The sequence below is a fragment of the Pelecanus crispus genome, chromosome 4 (assembly GCF_030463565.1).
Source record: "Pelecanus crispus isolate bPelCri1 chromosome 4, bPelCri1.pri, whole genome shotgun sequence".
NCBI classification, from domain to species: Eukaryota; Metazoa; Chordata; class Aves; order Pelecaniformes; family Pelecanidae; genus Pelecanus; species Pelecanus crispus.
In genome coordinates, this window is record NC_134646.1 from 78,678,783 (window position 1) to 78,694,726 (window position 15,944).

Consider the following 15,944-nt stretch of genomic DNA (forward strand, 5'->3'; position numbering starts at 1 on the left):
GGGTATCTAAGAAAATGTGAGCTCTGACTAATGCCTCTCTGGGGTTTGGAGCATCCCAGACTCTCCTTCTCTCTCAGGTGAGGATTCCCTGGTGTGCAATAGAATTGTATTCATGCTACCAAACTTCTCCTCTGATGGGAAGTTGATGAGGTTTCTCACTCTCTTTCTTCTCTACAGAAACATCATTTTTTATGAAACTTCTAAGAATCTGGTATCTTCAAGACCTTTACGACCCTGTCAGCTATGGCTGAAACAGGCAAAAGGATTCAAAAGTTATTACTGATGAAAAGGGACTTAAAGAGGGCCAGTAAAAACAGACAAGCTAAATATTAAAAAATCATCACAGAAGGGGATGGTGGTGCCATTATGGGGTTTTCCAGAGAGCCAGAAATGGTCATTTTTGGTTTGTATCTCTATTTTTACCAACTTTGAAATCACAGCAATGAACCGTTCAACTACTGTGAGAGCCACTAACCCACAAACCAACAACTACCCTTCTTCCCTCTACTGACGCTGCTGAGAAAGGCAAGATTACAGCAAGAGCAGACTTCCCAAAGCCAACTGGGACTGAAATGTAGACATACACAACACTGAACTTAGGCAACTTGTGCATTTCCACAGACTGAGGTTTTCTGCAGCTCGTACCCACCTGCACACTGCTGTAGCCACACTGCTGTCAGCACTTGGGCCATGCCATGTAAAGCTACCTCAGGTACGTGTCTCTGAGCTGTAGTCACACCTTTGGCTCCAGTGTAGACACACCTGAAAAGGCTTTTGAAGCCTGAGGCTCTCGTGGGCTGTTGCAGGTCCAGCCCACAGTGTGAGGAATGCAGAGTAGCAATGCAGATGAAAGGCAACCCCTGCACCTCAAGCACATCACAAACGGGGCCTCAACTTGACTTTGTACCATTTGGGACTCCATGCTCTTACAAAGACATTCCTCCTGTGGCCCTAAGTTTTTGTGTAAATGCAAAATGCTAAGATTTGCATGTGCATATCAGTTTTCCATGTGGAAAAGACAGAATTACACATCCAATATTTGCAATTTGCAGTCCTCAGCTGCAGGTGTATCAAACCTTTCCAGACCTAGCAGAGGCATGAAGCGAACACTTAAAACTCACAGGTCTCTTATTATGGGCACAATTCTGTCAACACAGTGGGTTTCAGAGATACTTCATTATTATTCAACCAACTCCAGGTTTTAAATGTGAAAAAGGTGAAGTGATGCTCTATGTTTATTTCTCTTCCTTATTTGTTGGAGTGTGTGGTTTGGTTAAGAAAGTAGCTATAATGAGATGAGACCACAGCCCACTGGTTAAAAAGCTAAGAATAATCATGATAATGTTTTATTCATGTGGGAATGTTAATTAAGATGCAGCTGTAATTACAGTACCATCATCATCTAGTGGCCTGGAAGTGCAAATGTTCCTCCTGACATATGGAATAATAGAAACCAACTCATTACAAATGCTGCTAACCAATACCCGGACAAACACTCAGCTACACACATCTCCTGGCCCCTGGGGTGCTCTTCCAAAAGGCATCAGTCACTGCCACTCACACAAACTGTTGAAGACAAAGCTGCGTTTTGCATCTCCAGGCTTAAAAAAGATCACACAGCATCCCAGGATTGAAAACAAATAAACAGGCAGCTAACCTCAAAGTCCTCACTCACACCAGAACAAATGTTGGGAGCAAAAGTTAGATGTTGGGGAGGTTTCTTTATGCCCACCTTCACTTGGAGAGTTTGTGGTGCTGATAAAGATGCTGGGCAGCAGAGGCTGTGCTTTCATGGCTGTATGGGGTGCCCTGGGGCCAGACATCACTGGCACATGATACTCGTCTGAACTGAACAACAGTGCAGATACTCAGCTGCAGCTGGTATAACCTCTCCTCCCTCAAGAACAGCTCGGAGCAGCACAACAGGCAGGAGCTGTTTGGCATTGTTCTTCTCAGTGGCTGCCTTTTCATAAACAGCAAGAAAGCAAGAGGCAGAAAATGCATTATTATTTATCCCTCTCTTGGCATTAAGCTGAGAATTAAATTAAATTTTACATTAGCCTACAATGTTTCTGTGGATGCACTTCTGCTTTGCTGAAGACCTGGCTTGAACAACAGCTGAAATCTAAAAAGCATCTCTACACATCGACTGTCCTTGTCTTACAACACATAGATCATAAAATGTCATGTGGAGATTATCTTTTTACTCCATGTCCATGATTGGGATTCCATCCTTCTATGAAAAATATGCATAGTATTTCAGGAGGGAAGACCCAAGCTTTTGACTTTGTCCATCACAAAAGGTAGGAGCCAGGCAGAGAGTTCAGGTTTACACTGGAACAGCTTTCAAGGTCATAGATTAAGGGCTGGTCAAGACCCATCTGTATTAAAAGCACTCACAGCTCACGTTGGCTGGTAAAACATATCTTCATTCTGCTAGACATGTCAACATATCTAAATTAGATTCTGCTACAGAATGGAATAGTAATCAAAATACTAAAAAAAAAAATCCCAAAACAAAATGTCAGCTCAGGAGCATGAAAACAGAAAAAGAAAAGCCCTAAATACAACAAAAGGTTGTTTTCAAATTTCTGAAATTAAAACCAGTATTTTGTGGCAAATGGTAAGCCCAAACCAAATTTCTGTTTCAAATGCCACAATTCAGAAAACCTGAACATGTTATTTGAAATAGAGTTCCCTGAAGAAAAACATGTGTGCTCACAACACACTAGTATTTCCTCCACAACATATCAGCCCAGCACTGCCGTGTGGTCCAGTAGGAATATTTTGATGAAAGATGTTTCAGCCAGTTCGACTGAGTGTACAAGGGAAGGACTCCTCTGTGCATCAGCTGCTTCATTAGTGTTTGCCAATCACCTGCTGTGCCTGGGAACTTTGTTCTTTGGGTGGACAGGAAAACCACGGTCATTCAGTTGTCACTGCAAATTTCTTCCCTAATGGTTGCAAGTGCTTAATTGTCTTAATTTCTCAGTAGTAGAGGGCCAATACCTGATGCAAGCAGTTAAAGGAAACAATTATTATAATACTTGTCAGTCATGAGGTGCGTCAAATATTAACTATAGCTCCTGCCATAGCACACAGAGAGGTGCCTATCAGCTGTCCAGAAAGAGTGTACCTGTTTCCATTACTGGAGCTCTTGACCTCACAGACCCTCTCTTAAAAACTGCCGGTACTAAGGGGAGGAGAGCAGCTCTGGCCTTTACTGCAATGGAAATAAGAACAATGAAGAGCTCCTGAAGAAGGTAAAAAAAAGATACAACAGGATGATGGTTTGGGGGGATATCCTTACACATGTATTCAATAACTCATCATTAGTGGGTAACCTTTTTTTGGGTGCAACAGGGAACTCCTAATTGTGCCTCTGACTATTTGTTTAGGTGGAGAATATAGTCCTTCCTTCCATACTTCGAAGACACACTGAGATGTTCACTTTTCCTGTCATTTAGCGCTGCTGCCCTCATCTCCATGCTGAAGGAGATGCATCAGCACCCCCTTCCCACTGCTGCCTTGACCAATCCATTGACTCTCTTCTGAAATAGCTCTCTCCACATTGAGGAAATTCTGATTTCTGTTAGAAGATGCCACAATATTCAGGGAAGTCATCTGCCTAGTTATTTCTGAGGTCCTACTGAACTCTTCACCCAATGATACATGTATACAGACAAGCAGTCTTCAGCCACTTCCATAGGTGATCTGTGAGACTCGCTGTGAATATCTCTAGGCTGGTATTTAAGTACCTGCATCCATATGGGCAGACTAAGCAGGGCATGTGCACTGTCCCCTGATCATATGGACCATTAATTTGCTGGCATCCCTCCTGGTACACTTCTGGCCCACTGCTCTCCCAGATAACACCCAGGTCCAGTTTGGGGACTGTGTGTGTCCAGCTGGCATATGGACAAAAGCCACACTGTTTTGGGAAGGGAACAGGTTTAGCTGCAAAGGCATGAGCTGTGCCATGTTACTATGAGGGTGGTGAGGCACTGGAACAGGTTGCCCAGCGAAGCTGTGGATGCCCCATCCCTGGAAGTGTTCAAGGCCAGGGTGGATGGGGCTTTGAGCAACCTGGTCTAGTGGAAGGTGGCCCTGCCCATGGCAGGAGGGTTGGAACTAGATGATCTTTAAAGTCCCTTCCAACCCAAACCATTCTATGATTCTATGATTTGCCTGAATCCCAGGGAAACAGGGCCTTGTTCATTGTGCTTACTGCTGTAGATGCAGCTTCAAGCTGGTGCCTAGAAAATACCATCCTGAATTGGAGAGACATGGATTTCATGGGTGGACTGTTTGTTGGGTGAGTAATTGGTTGGATGGTCACATCCAGAGGGTAGTGGTCAACAGCTCAATGTCCAGATGGAGATTGGTGACAAGCGGTGTCCCTCAGGGGTCTGTCCTGGGACCAGTACTGTTTAATATCTTCATCAGTGATATAGACGGTGGGATTGAGTGCACCCTCAGCAAGTTTGCAGATGACACCAAGCTGAGTGATGTGGCTGACATGCCTGAGGGACAGGATGCCATCCAGGGGATCTGGACAAGCTCGAGAAATGGGCCTGTGTGAACCTCATGAGGTTCAACAAGGCCAAGTGCAAGGTCCTGCACCTGGGTCAAGGCAACCCCCAATATCAATACAGGCTGGGGGATGAAGGGATGAGAGCAGCCCTGCGGAGAAGGACTTGGGGGTACTGGTGGGTGAAGAGCTGGACATGAGCCGGCAATGTGCACTCGCAGCCCAGAAAGCCAACCGTATCCTGGGCTGCATCAAAAGAAGCGTGGCCAGCAGGTCGAGGGAGGGGATTCTGCCTTTCTGCTCTGCTCTGGTGAGACCTCACCTGCAGTACTGCGTCCAGCTCTGGGGCCCTCAGCACAGGAAAGATATGGACCTGTTGGAGCAGGTCCAGAAGAGGGCCACAAAAATGATCAGAGAGACAGAACACCTCTCCTATGAAGAAAGGCTGAGAGAGTTGTGGTTGTTCAACCTGGAGAAGAGAAGGCTCCAGGGAGACCTTATTGTGGCCTTTCAATACTTAAAGGGGGCTTACAAGAAAGATGGGGACAGACTTTTTAGCAGGGCCTGTTGTGATAGGACAAGGGGCAATGGTTTTAAACTAAAAGAGGGTAGATTTAGGCTAGATATAAGGAAGAAATTTTTTACAGTGACGGTGGTTAAACACTGGCACAGGTTGCCCAGAGAGGTGGTAGATGCCCCATCCCTGGAAACATTCAAGGTCAGTTTGGATGGGGCTCTGAGCAACCTGATCTAGTTGAAGATGTCCCCGCTCATTGCAGGGGGGTTGGACTAGATGACTTTAAAGGTCCCTTCCAACTCAAACCATTCTATGATTCTATGATACAGACACAGAAAATGACGGCTGTTTTGGAGTAGCTATTTCTGAAGGCAAATGAGCAAAAAGCCCAGGCAAATGAAGAGCACCTCTGCCTGGGCAGACACACTCTCAGTCCTGGACCAAATATTAACTGCATTTGCCATTTTGTGATTCTTTTGGCAGCTGGGATGAACGGTTCCCATATTTTGAAGAAGAAACACATGTGAGAACTTGGACCTGACAATAACTGCTACAGTGTGATCGTACTGTGCTCAAAACTGATAAAACAGCTCATCTCACCTGTCATTACAGGGAATTAATACTGTCAGGGCAGCTTGAAGCTGAAGAACAGCCTGGCAAAAACACCTGAATGTGGAAGATACTCCTGACAAGTAGAGGGAACTCTTTGTGCCTCAGCTTGTCATCTGAACCTTCCCAGTCTGAATGCCTTGCTTGAAACCCAGCAGCCAGAGCCGTGCTTGTGCATGAGTGTCCCACATGCCTCTGGAGGGAGAAATGTCCATGCTGACTGGTTCAGCGAAGGTTGTTGAATGTTGCCTCCAAATATACAATGGACTTATGTTTACCTTCCTGATCTGGTTAGAAGTGAAGGGAATTTTCTTTCTTTTCTTTTTTACTAAGTTTTTTGTATCATTGTGTTGAAAGGGAAAATTATACCAGAAGAAAGTCCTGAGCAATATCCAGACCTGGAAAATTTTGCAATTTCAGCAGTTCTACCTCTGGAATTTAGTTCCACTCCTTACACCCAAGTAATATCAACCCTCTCATGTGATCCCCCATCCTGCATGGGAGCTCAGACTCCAGATGTCTTCAGCTTTGCATTACCATCTACAATCTCTTGGCGCAAGCAATTGGGAAGGCGTGGACCTGTCCTTGTCATGAGTCAGAGCATTCACAGAGTTTTTGTGTTAATTCAAATGACTCTTTAGTGAGCCCAGTTGCTTTATTGAGGTAGTCTGGATTCAGACTAAAGAGGAACCTACACCAACAGCTACACCTTACCTGTATGTGTATATGTATGTGTATTTATATATAAATATATGGTCAAATATATGGGCATTTTGCAGTACTAGATGGTTTTTTAACTGAAACATTTTCACATGCACTACTTTAAAAATCTGCTATGGCTTTGTAGTTCCCAGTGATACCCCCATGCTGTTCAGAAAGGTGAGTAACAACAGATAAGGGAACTAAAGGGAAAGAGTGAAGGCTTAAAGCCCTGAGGAGTAGGACCTGACCTTGACATCCCTTTTCTGAAAGCAAGCAAGGAGGTATCCCGTCTTACCAAACGTCTACAGTATCTTGTAACGTTGCCACAGGGAGCTCACCCCCCACACCAGTGCTTCTCTGATTCCAGCCCTCCTTCAGCATCCCATTACTGCAGCTCCCATAAAAAATGATGTTCCCATTTATCTCGCACACCAACAGAACCAGTGTCAAATTCTTTCTAGTATTCCCAGGCTTTTTCTACAGAACTAATATATTAACAAAAATATTTCTTGCTGCTTTCATTTTCCCACTGTTACTTTCTCCACTGATTTTAATTAAACACTGCCTGGTTATGAGAGTAGGGCAGGGTGGGTTTCTTTCCCTTTCTGGAAAAAAGGCCACCAAGAAGGTTTCCTTGATCTCTCACCAGCATAAAATAAGCTTTCATTATGCCAACCAATAAGCTTCAAAGTTTTAATTAATTTCTCTGCTTACATAAGCATAACAATATTAGTCATGTTGGCCTATAAATTGTACTGACCAGCCTGGATTTTTAATTAAATTAATGTCATTACATTCAGAGAGACGAAATATATTCCACCACATGCCCTGTCTAGGCAATACTTTTCCTCCTTCTTGACTACCCCTCAATTCTTTGTGGACTGCATAGGTGGGTTTAAAGCTGGGCACACCAGATGAGCTTACCAGCAAACCACTTACAAATTAACAGCCCTGTTTGGAAAAGATATTCCTTCAGAGAAGCAGGACACGTTCATATATACTGCAAACCAAAGGAAACAAGAAACCACAGGGATACGGGGATGAGGGGGAATGAATATGCCCACATATAAAAGATAGTCCTCGCTGTCTGTAATTTGTGAAATATTGTACAAACACAACTTTGGTTTGCTATTGTAGCAATTTACTGGTGCCTAATAAAACATTCATTTGTGTGGTGACCTCTATAACAATTCATAGACTCATTTAATCATGGAAATGGAGGGCTCCAAGAAACCTCGAGAGATCAATTACATCCCCTGGTCCTCTCTTGAGTTATATAATAAATAATAGCAACAAGAAGAGCAAAACGAAAATGCTTAAAGAAAGTGAGTACGGTTTAGCGTTTGGTCTCCTGCTGTGTTAGAGGTTATCACAGATAAATTGTCCTTGGAAAATACCTCCTCTTATTTGCAACATGCTTTAGCTCAGTCGTAACTCATACCAGATGAATTAAAGCTTGACTAACAATTCTAATGTTCTTCTTACTGAGGCTTGAAGAGTGTGTATTTAATGACTAAAATGTGTTTATTTAAAAAATACATAGCAGAGCAATGACAGCATTTTGTAAACTTCAACAACCAGTCTGTTTTGCTGCCTGCAGTTCAAAAAAATTGCCTTCTAAAACAGACAATAACCTTTGGTCTCTGCAGCCACATCCCACAGAACAAATGATTTTACATTATATACGCACAACACCACCACACCATGGACTCATTTAAATCACTAACTGCTAAGCTATTTCAGTCAGAGATGCTATGGCTTAATGCATTTCTTCCAGTAAGTTCGTACAGGAAGCACAAATCTTACGTGTGTTAATTGTAAGCTTTTGAGGGCACAGGTTTTTATATTTCCTAAACGTAGGGCATGTCCATGAAAAGGTAGAACAAGTGCTCTACACTCTGTGGGCTGCAGTCCTGGCCCAGTCATTACCCCTTTTACTCCCTGCCCTATATTTAAGGGGTGCAAGAGGTGGGCTGTTCCCTGAACCTGAAAGAAAGTGGCAAATGCCACACACACAGTGATCGGGGAGGACACAAACTGTGGAGAGAGCCAATGAAGTCACCAGTCCTTGGGTGACGTGGATCTATCCAGCGCAAGATGCAGATATAGATGTAAATAGATATGGATAAGGGTGTGGATAGAGATATACTACTATATTATATAATAATTAGAAAGATGGCTCTTAATTGCTCCCTTTGCCTGTGTAGACACCAGGCACCCAGAACCAGCTGTAGTGTTGCACGACCCCTCAGTCTTCCTGTCACTGCATGAGCCTACCCTGCAGGACTCCCTGGAAGGAGCACTGACTTAAGCGTACCCAGTATGGACCCCAGGGTGTTTCTCACTGGAGAAGCAAGAAAGGCACTTTCCAGCCTGAAACCAACAGGATGATGCACCAGCAGGAGTTCTGGTTTCTTTCCCGGCAGGAACATCTCCCCCAAGCATGCTTCATCCATTATTTCCTGAGGGGACATGCCTTCTCAGATCTGCCAGTGGGAAGTCAGGAAATGTTTCCTGACCAAGCCAGCAGAGTAACTATGTTCCAGTACCTTCAGGAGCTAAGCAGGGCTCAGAGTCTTAGGCTAGAAACTCCTTTATGGATGAATGTAGGGCTAGAGGATACTTCAGTGTTGCTCCAGTTCCCTGCATATTTAAGTATGATACGCACTCTTCCTAACCCAGGTATGTAGGACTTTTGGCTTTGGGGACCATTCACCATGATAAAACTAGGCAATATTCATTCAGCTAGAGAAAAGCTGACTCTTAGTGTAAATAGTGATATCATCCACCTGAAGGTGGGTGGGGAATCATCTGGGTCTGCCTCCTTTTGCATATTTAAGGACATTAAGAGAGAGAGAAGTGGCTTCACTTAGAGAAAGTGGGAATAACTGCCTAGTGAAATAATAAACACTTGGTTTGTGTCCTGGGTGGCAAGGCACAATTCAGTGCCCAGGAATTAGGCAGGCTGGGAGCAGACCAGACTCTGTTAAAAACCCAAGATGACTTTTTGAGTAAGTGGGGCATGATGGGGAGAGAGGGATGAAGATAGATTTTTCCTTGGTGTAGATTCTTCTTTGTTTTTGTTAAGCGTGAATGAATGCAATGATGTTGGGGGGGGGGGGGGTGTTAACCTTTCATCCTCCTCATCCCCCCAGAAACCTTCCCAAAAAAAGCCCTGTTAGTTTTCCATTCATCTTGCAAACTGCAAAAAACATAGCCTTAGTGAGGAGGGCACAACAGCCCTAAGCAGAGGACTGGAGTTAGGATGTCATTTAGCTGGCTTTTGCCCTCAAATCAACATGTTACAAAGGCCAAATATCTCCTTATGATAACACTAAGCTATAAACTACCTGGCAATTTTGTATACAAATCTGTGCAGATGTTTAATGGCAGAATCATGAAGAAAAGGCAGGTTTGCTGAAAGATCCCAGAGCCAGCCCTAAGGCCAAACAAAATCAGGACAGAGCAACACTAGATCTGGAGTGGAGTGAAATAACTGTTGATCTAGACTGTACATGACATATATATCCCCTATTACTAACACAGTGGAAGTCATAAAGCACTGTAGATGTGAAAAAATAGTACTTTATCTGTGAGCAGAAGCTCTGAGTTTCCTTGACCCTGCAGACTAGCTATGTAAAGGGGTGATGGATGCTCAGTCCTGCTAAAGAGAGGTGGCCACCATGAGCAGCTCAGGATTTCAGCTTTCTCGTGTCAAAATGAAAAATCAGAGTGGAAGAAGCAAGCAGAGCTTAAAGAAGAAGAGCTTAAACTGTCTGACTTGCAGGAGTATTACACCATTAATTTCTGAATGAGACCATGAATCCTGCTATTGCTCTGGTATAGAGGGATATAATACAGCAGCGAATGGTGGAAGTAGGTTACTGTATCATAACTTTCCCATGAAAATACGAAGTGCAGCTAAATTCTGCTTTTGTTTTGGGGAACAAATCCATTGGAATGGTAGAGGCTGATGATTAACTAGAGCAAAACAGTGCAACAAAACTACTCCAGTTTAACCCCACAGACAGCCTAGCTGTTCTACAAACTACAAACTGCTACAAACAGTTAAACTCTCCCTAAGTGAGAGTCATATTTGCAGAGTTGAGGACAAATTATAAAACTGTAATCTGGAGTTTGGCTGAAACTTTAGATTTCAGGAATTTTCATAACAAAGGTTTTGCTTCATTTTGACATTAAATGTGGAGGTGACAATTCACTGAAGTGTGAAGCAGGGGATATTCTTGAGGAAACATTTGAGGAAAAAAAAATGTTTTCCAGCCAGACATCAGCTTTTCCAAAAAACAGGGTATTAATTTTCAGACGAACATAAAAAATTGTGTCATTGTAAGTGTACATTGTAAGTGTTTTTTTAAAAAGTTTTAAGGCAAACATTTTAGAGAAAGCAAGTGTTCTTCATAATAATATTAAGTTGAAAGTTCAAATTCCCACTGATTAAGGAGGAATGTGAAATATTGAACTCGGTGAAGAAGCCTTGCTAGATCAGGAAGGATTTGTTGTCTGAAGGTATGTCAGCACTGCAGCACAGAAAGAAACAGGATGAGAGTAAGGATAATTTATCTGCAAGGTCTAGATCTGAGGGAAGTGCAATGCATTTGTGTCTACTATGTAGAAAGACAAAATGGGACCATAAATTAATTCAGGTAACATATCTAAATGCAAAAATCCTTTCACTAGGTAGCTATTTTTTGGCTGTGCAGATCAGGCAGTGTTTAGTTTGGTTGAGTCAAGAACTGAGATGACTACTGACATAGTGAACAAATAAATCAACAGGGGCCTGACACTGCTTTCAGCTAGACCAATTTAACTCAGAAACAGTTGTTCTGAAATTATTCAAGTTCTTTCAACACATAAATAGTAAACAAGATTAGACCTGGGGTGCTCAGCATCAGAGAGGAGCCTCTGTCAGCTAAATATAATGATTTAATCCTTTATGTAACCAGGAGGTAAAGAGGGCCCAGAGCTTTCTTATGTTCCTGAATAGAAAACAAGGCTCAGAGAAACAGGTTTGTGGCTTCTGGTTGGCATGGTTTAACCCCAGCCAGCAACTAAGCACCACACAGCCGCTCACTCAGTCCCCCTGCCCCGGTGGGATGGGGAGAGAATCGGAGGAGTAAGAGTGAGAAACACTCCTGGGTTGAGATAAGAACAGTTTAATAATTGAAATAAAATAAAGTAAAATAGTAGTAGTAATAATAACCATATAACAATTATAATAATATACAAAGCAAGTGATGCACAATGCAATTGCTCACCACCCGCCGACCGATACCCAGACAGTTCCCGAGCAGCGATCGCTGCTCCCCGGCCAACTCCCCCAGTTTCTATACTGAGCATGACACCATATGGTATGGAGTAGCCCTTGGGCCAGTTGGGTCAGTGTCCTGGCTGTGCCCCCTCCCAGTTTCTTGTGCACCTGGCAGAGCATGGGAAGCTGAAAAGTCCTTGACTAGCATAAGCAGTACTTAACAACAACTAAAACATCAGCATGTTATCAACATTATTCTCATACTAAACCCAAAACACAGCACTATACCAGCTACTAGGAAGAAAATTAACTCTATTTGAGCTGAAAACAGGACACTGGTATATACTGTTGGGTAATAATTAATTGCACCTTTCAGGTGTAGACATTGGTAATAGCTAGAGAGTTTGAGATTTTTAAAGAGGATTGTGGAAAAAAGAGCAGATTTGTATAGAAAGTTTAGTAATACAATCTCAGATACATCAGATTAGCTGCTGACATGGAAAATTATTTCTGTAAGTTGCTTTAGATAAGTGGAGAGGGAAATTAAAAAATTGAGAGTGGCTGCCAAAAGCCAAAGGTAATACAACCCCATGCACCAGTGTAAGAGAGACAAGGAGAGAGAAAGGAATAGGTTTCCAAGCATTTCGTTTCCAGTGGTGCTTCATTTACACAGCCCTATCATAGTCACAACCCCATGAAGGGCCTGGGCTTATAGAAACTGGTGCAGTACAGATAATAAATGAAAACCACTCAGGAGAAGGCTTTTTCCCTCCTCCCAGGTGGTATTTCGTAGCCCAATGGTGTGAATTACATGCCCTCACGCTGCTAGATGATAGGAAGCATCCACATTACAAATGGGAAACAGGCCCTGAATTCCAGAAAATAAAAGTGTGGTTTTTTCTGAATGCCTCAGTAGTTGGTAATATGGAATTATGTAAATTTAGGCTAATTAGAAGGATATGCCGGTACATACATATTTTCTGAATCTAGAAAATAACACATTTGAGGAATCAGGAGGCTGACTTTACTGAGCAAACAGGGAAAGAGGCCTGGGGAACCCAGCCCCACAGATATTTTACTATGATGATATTTTGCAGTCTTTCACGTGTTTTCCATGTAAGGAACTTTGCCTTTCATCTAAGAAATTGTTTCCATGCTTTTATTGTTTTTTCTTTGTGTCTTTTTTTGCCAAAAATCATCATGCAGACGTACTACTTTCTTCAAACTACTTAAGAGCAATAGTGCATACCCTAGACACTGTATTCTTTGAAACTAGCTGTCACCATTTGCTTTTTGGCATAAAAGTCTGTTTATGGTAAGCTCTGATCACCTCCGGTCACCCTCCACTCCTGGCTGGGTCCTCAGCCCTGTGCATTGAAGCCACTGACTTCCCAGCAGTTTAGATTAGACACCTGACCGGCTGTTCTCCCCTTTGATCTAAAAGATGAAAAAATGTGCTACCAGCACTCATGCTTTAGATAGATACGAAACTCATCACCACCAGGAGTCTTTGCCCGGATAATTATTTGCAATGGGGGCAGGGGGTCCCCATCCTACAAAGTCTCCACCAGCAACAGAAAGTATCTGTGGATTATCAGTCAGACCAATACATTAGTAAATCATAATCTTAGCTGTGCAGATACTATGCTGAGGAGGCCTCTGCCATAGGCATCAGAGGGCTGCTTCCTATGGAGTTGGCTTCCACATCTGCCCCCAAAAAGACTGTTATGAAGGTCCTCATATCTGAGGAAATGAGCCAAATATGATAAATACAGTAGGTCAGAATTGAGGGGAGCCTTTAGGCTCAAATGTTAACATTTTAATTCCATTCAAAATACTCTTAATGACAGAGAAGCTTTAGGCAACCCTTAGCGCAAGGAGAAGTGGCTTTGCGGGGAGACAGGACAATGCCAGCAGGAGCTCAGCTCAGGCTGCCTGGGCAATCTGCTCCAAGGGAAGGCCTTATTTCTAGGATGAAGATTAGATCGCTGTCCTGCCACAGCTAGAGCCACAGAACAGCCACAGAAATTAAGATTTTTCTTTAAGCAGAGCTCCAGGGTTCATGGCTGCCTGCTTCTGACCTAACAGCCCCCTGGGTTTATCTCTTGACAGAAATGTTTTTTTTAACCTATCACTCAGTGTTTTGAGCACCTCTACAACAAAATATTGAAGAAGTTTTAGTCATAGTGTTCTTCACTTGCAAAAAAAACTTTGAGGGTGACTTAATAACTTTACTTCTCCCTTGGTTGCACCAATGCTCACTCTGAATGCCCATTTACAGATTTCTAGTGAACACAAAGAAAATTGCACTTCAGTTGGGCAATATGGTTGTTTAGTAATTTGAAGAAAATTTAATCTATTAGATCAAAAAATAGAACATTCCAAAAATCTAAGCAATTCCTAGGCATGGGATCATTACGAGGGAAAAGTCAACTGTATAAAATAAAACCATAGTGTAAAGCCATCTTCTAATAATTAGAGCTGCCAGATATGATTCTTGGAACAGTTTTTGCCCTAGTGGGTTTTTACACTATAGTTAGTACAGCTGTGGTACTAACAAGCATGTTACCTGGGTGCCTGAATGTACATGCACATTTAGTGGTTCAGATGGAGCTGTAATTGTTATGACTTCATGAAACAGCAAGGACAGACACAGAAAATCACTGAATTCCATCCTAGCTGCAGAAAGCCTTCCCAAAAAATGGGTGTGTTTAGTTTTCTCCCCTTCTAACTCAGACAAAAATGTAACGTCAGCCTTTGCCACCTCAGCAAAATGAGAGCTGCAAAATGAGAGAGAAAAATGGCTGCACTGCTTGTCATTCTACTCCCTCTTCTCACTGGGAGAGTAATGGCAGGCATGACACTAGGGTGAATAGCTTCTCAGCTAGTTCTCAGCTCTCCTGAGGAAGTTGCGCTTGGAAGTTGCACTCTTGTCCTACATTCCCCAGCTGCAAGACATCGATGTCAGCTGTGTCATTAATGATGGAGTGGTGCGTGAGTCATGCATAACTGGTTGATGACAGCGGGACAGTATGTGTCAAAGATACTTCAGCTCCTATGAGGACATCTCCCTGTCTTTACAGGCAGATGCGAGGCAGCTTTGGGAGGCAGGTAGCAGAGGTTAATCCACTTCTGTGCTCAAGACAAAAATGTGAGGGAGTGCAGCATGGTTATACAGCTTTGAGATCCATAGCAAAGGCAAGAAGAGCTTGCATCAACTTGTAGATATCTCCAAAGGCAACTACGGGTATGTTTGTTCATTTGTGTCCTCCTACATGTGCTGCGTATTCCTGACAGTAGGAGCACATCTTCAGCAGCAGTCATAAAACTTGCACCATACACTTGCATAAGTGGAGCTTCTATTTTTCCACCCAATGAAGTGTTTGCCTGTACAACACAGATAACTGCAGAGGCAGATGAGCGCTTAACTATCCATTTGGCATAAGCAAATGTGCTGTCTCTGCACAGGTGCATGCATTTGCAGTCAGTTACTGCTTAAAATATTCTCCTCTGTGTCCTCACCACAGGAAAGGGGCAACATAATTATTAGAAGAAAAAAAAAATTAAGTCTATTTTGTTAATACTTTAGAGGGTTACAGGAGATCTTTCTCCAGTCAGTTTTGCATGTTTTTTAGCCTAGCTCAAAGACCTACTGCAAAAATTGCCTTTAACACCAGGAAAATAGAAGCTGTCAAGCTTCAGAAGAAAAGCTGGCTACCAGCTGTGAATATGAATGCATTTTTCCTTGAGCTTTTCTGCAACAAAGCTGAGCATTAAAGGTGTTATGATACTTCCTCTGAATCAGGTTTTGATAAAATTAAAGGGATCACAACTGTATGTAGTTAACTATCATACACTCAACTGTTCGACTTCCAGCCATGGATGCAGAGAAAAACCTGCACCACAATAAGAGGCCTGAACAACGACTCAAACTTCAGCTTCCACATATAATCTTTTAGTCTAAGAACTTTATAATGAGCTCTCTAGTACTGAAGGTCCACTAGCTGTATACCAGAATTTCATCATCCCAAACTAAAAGGAGGTTGTAGCGAGGTGGGTGTTGGTCTCTTCTCCCAAGTAGTTAGCGATAGGACAAGAGGAAATGGGCTCAAGCTGCACCAGGGGAGGTTTAGGTTGAATATTAGGGAAAATTTCTTCATGGAAAGGGTAGTCAAGCATTGGAACAGGCTGCCCAGAGAGGTGGTGGAGTCACCATCCCTGGAAGCATTCAAAAAATGGGTAGACATGGCACTTCGGACATGGTTTAGTCTACTCTACCCTTAATTGGTTTAGTGTGGACTTGGTAATGTTAGGTT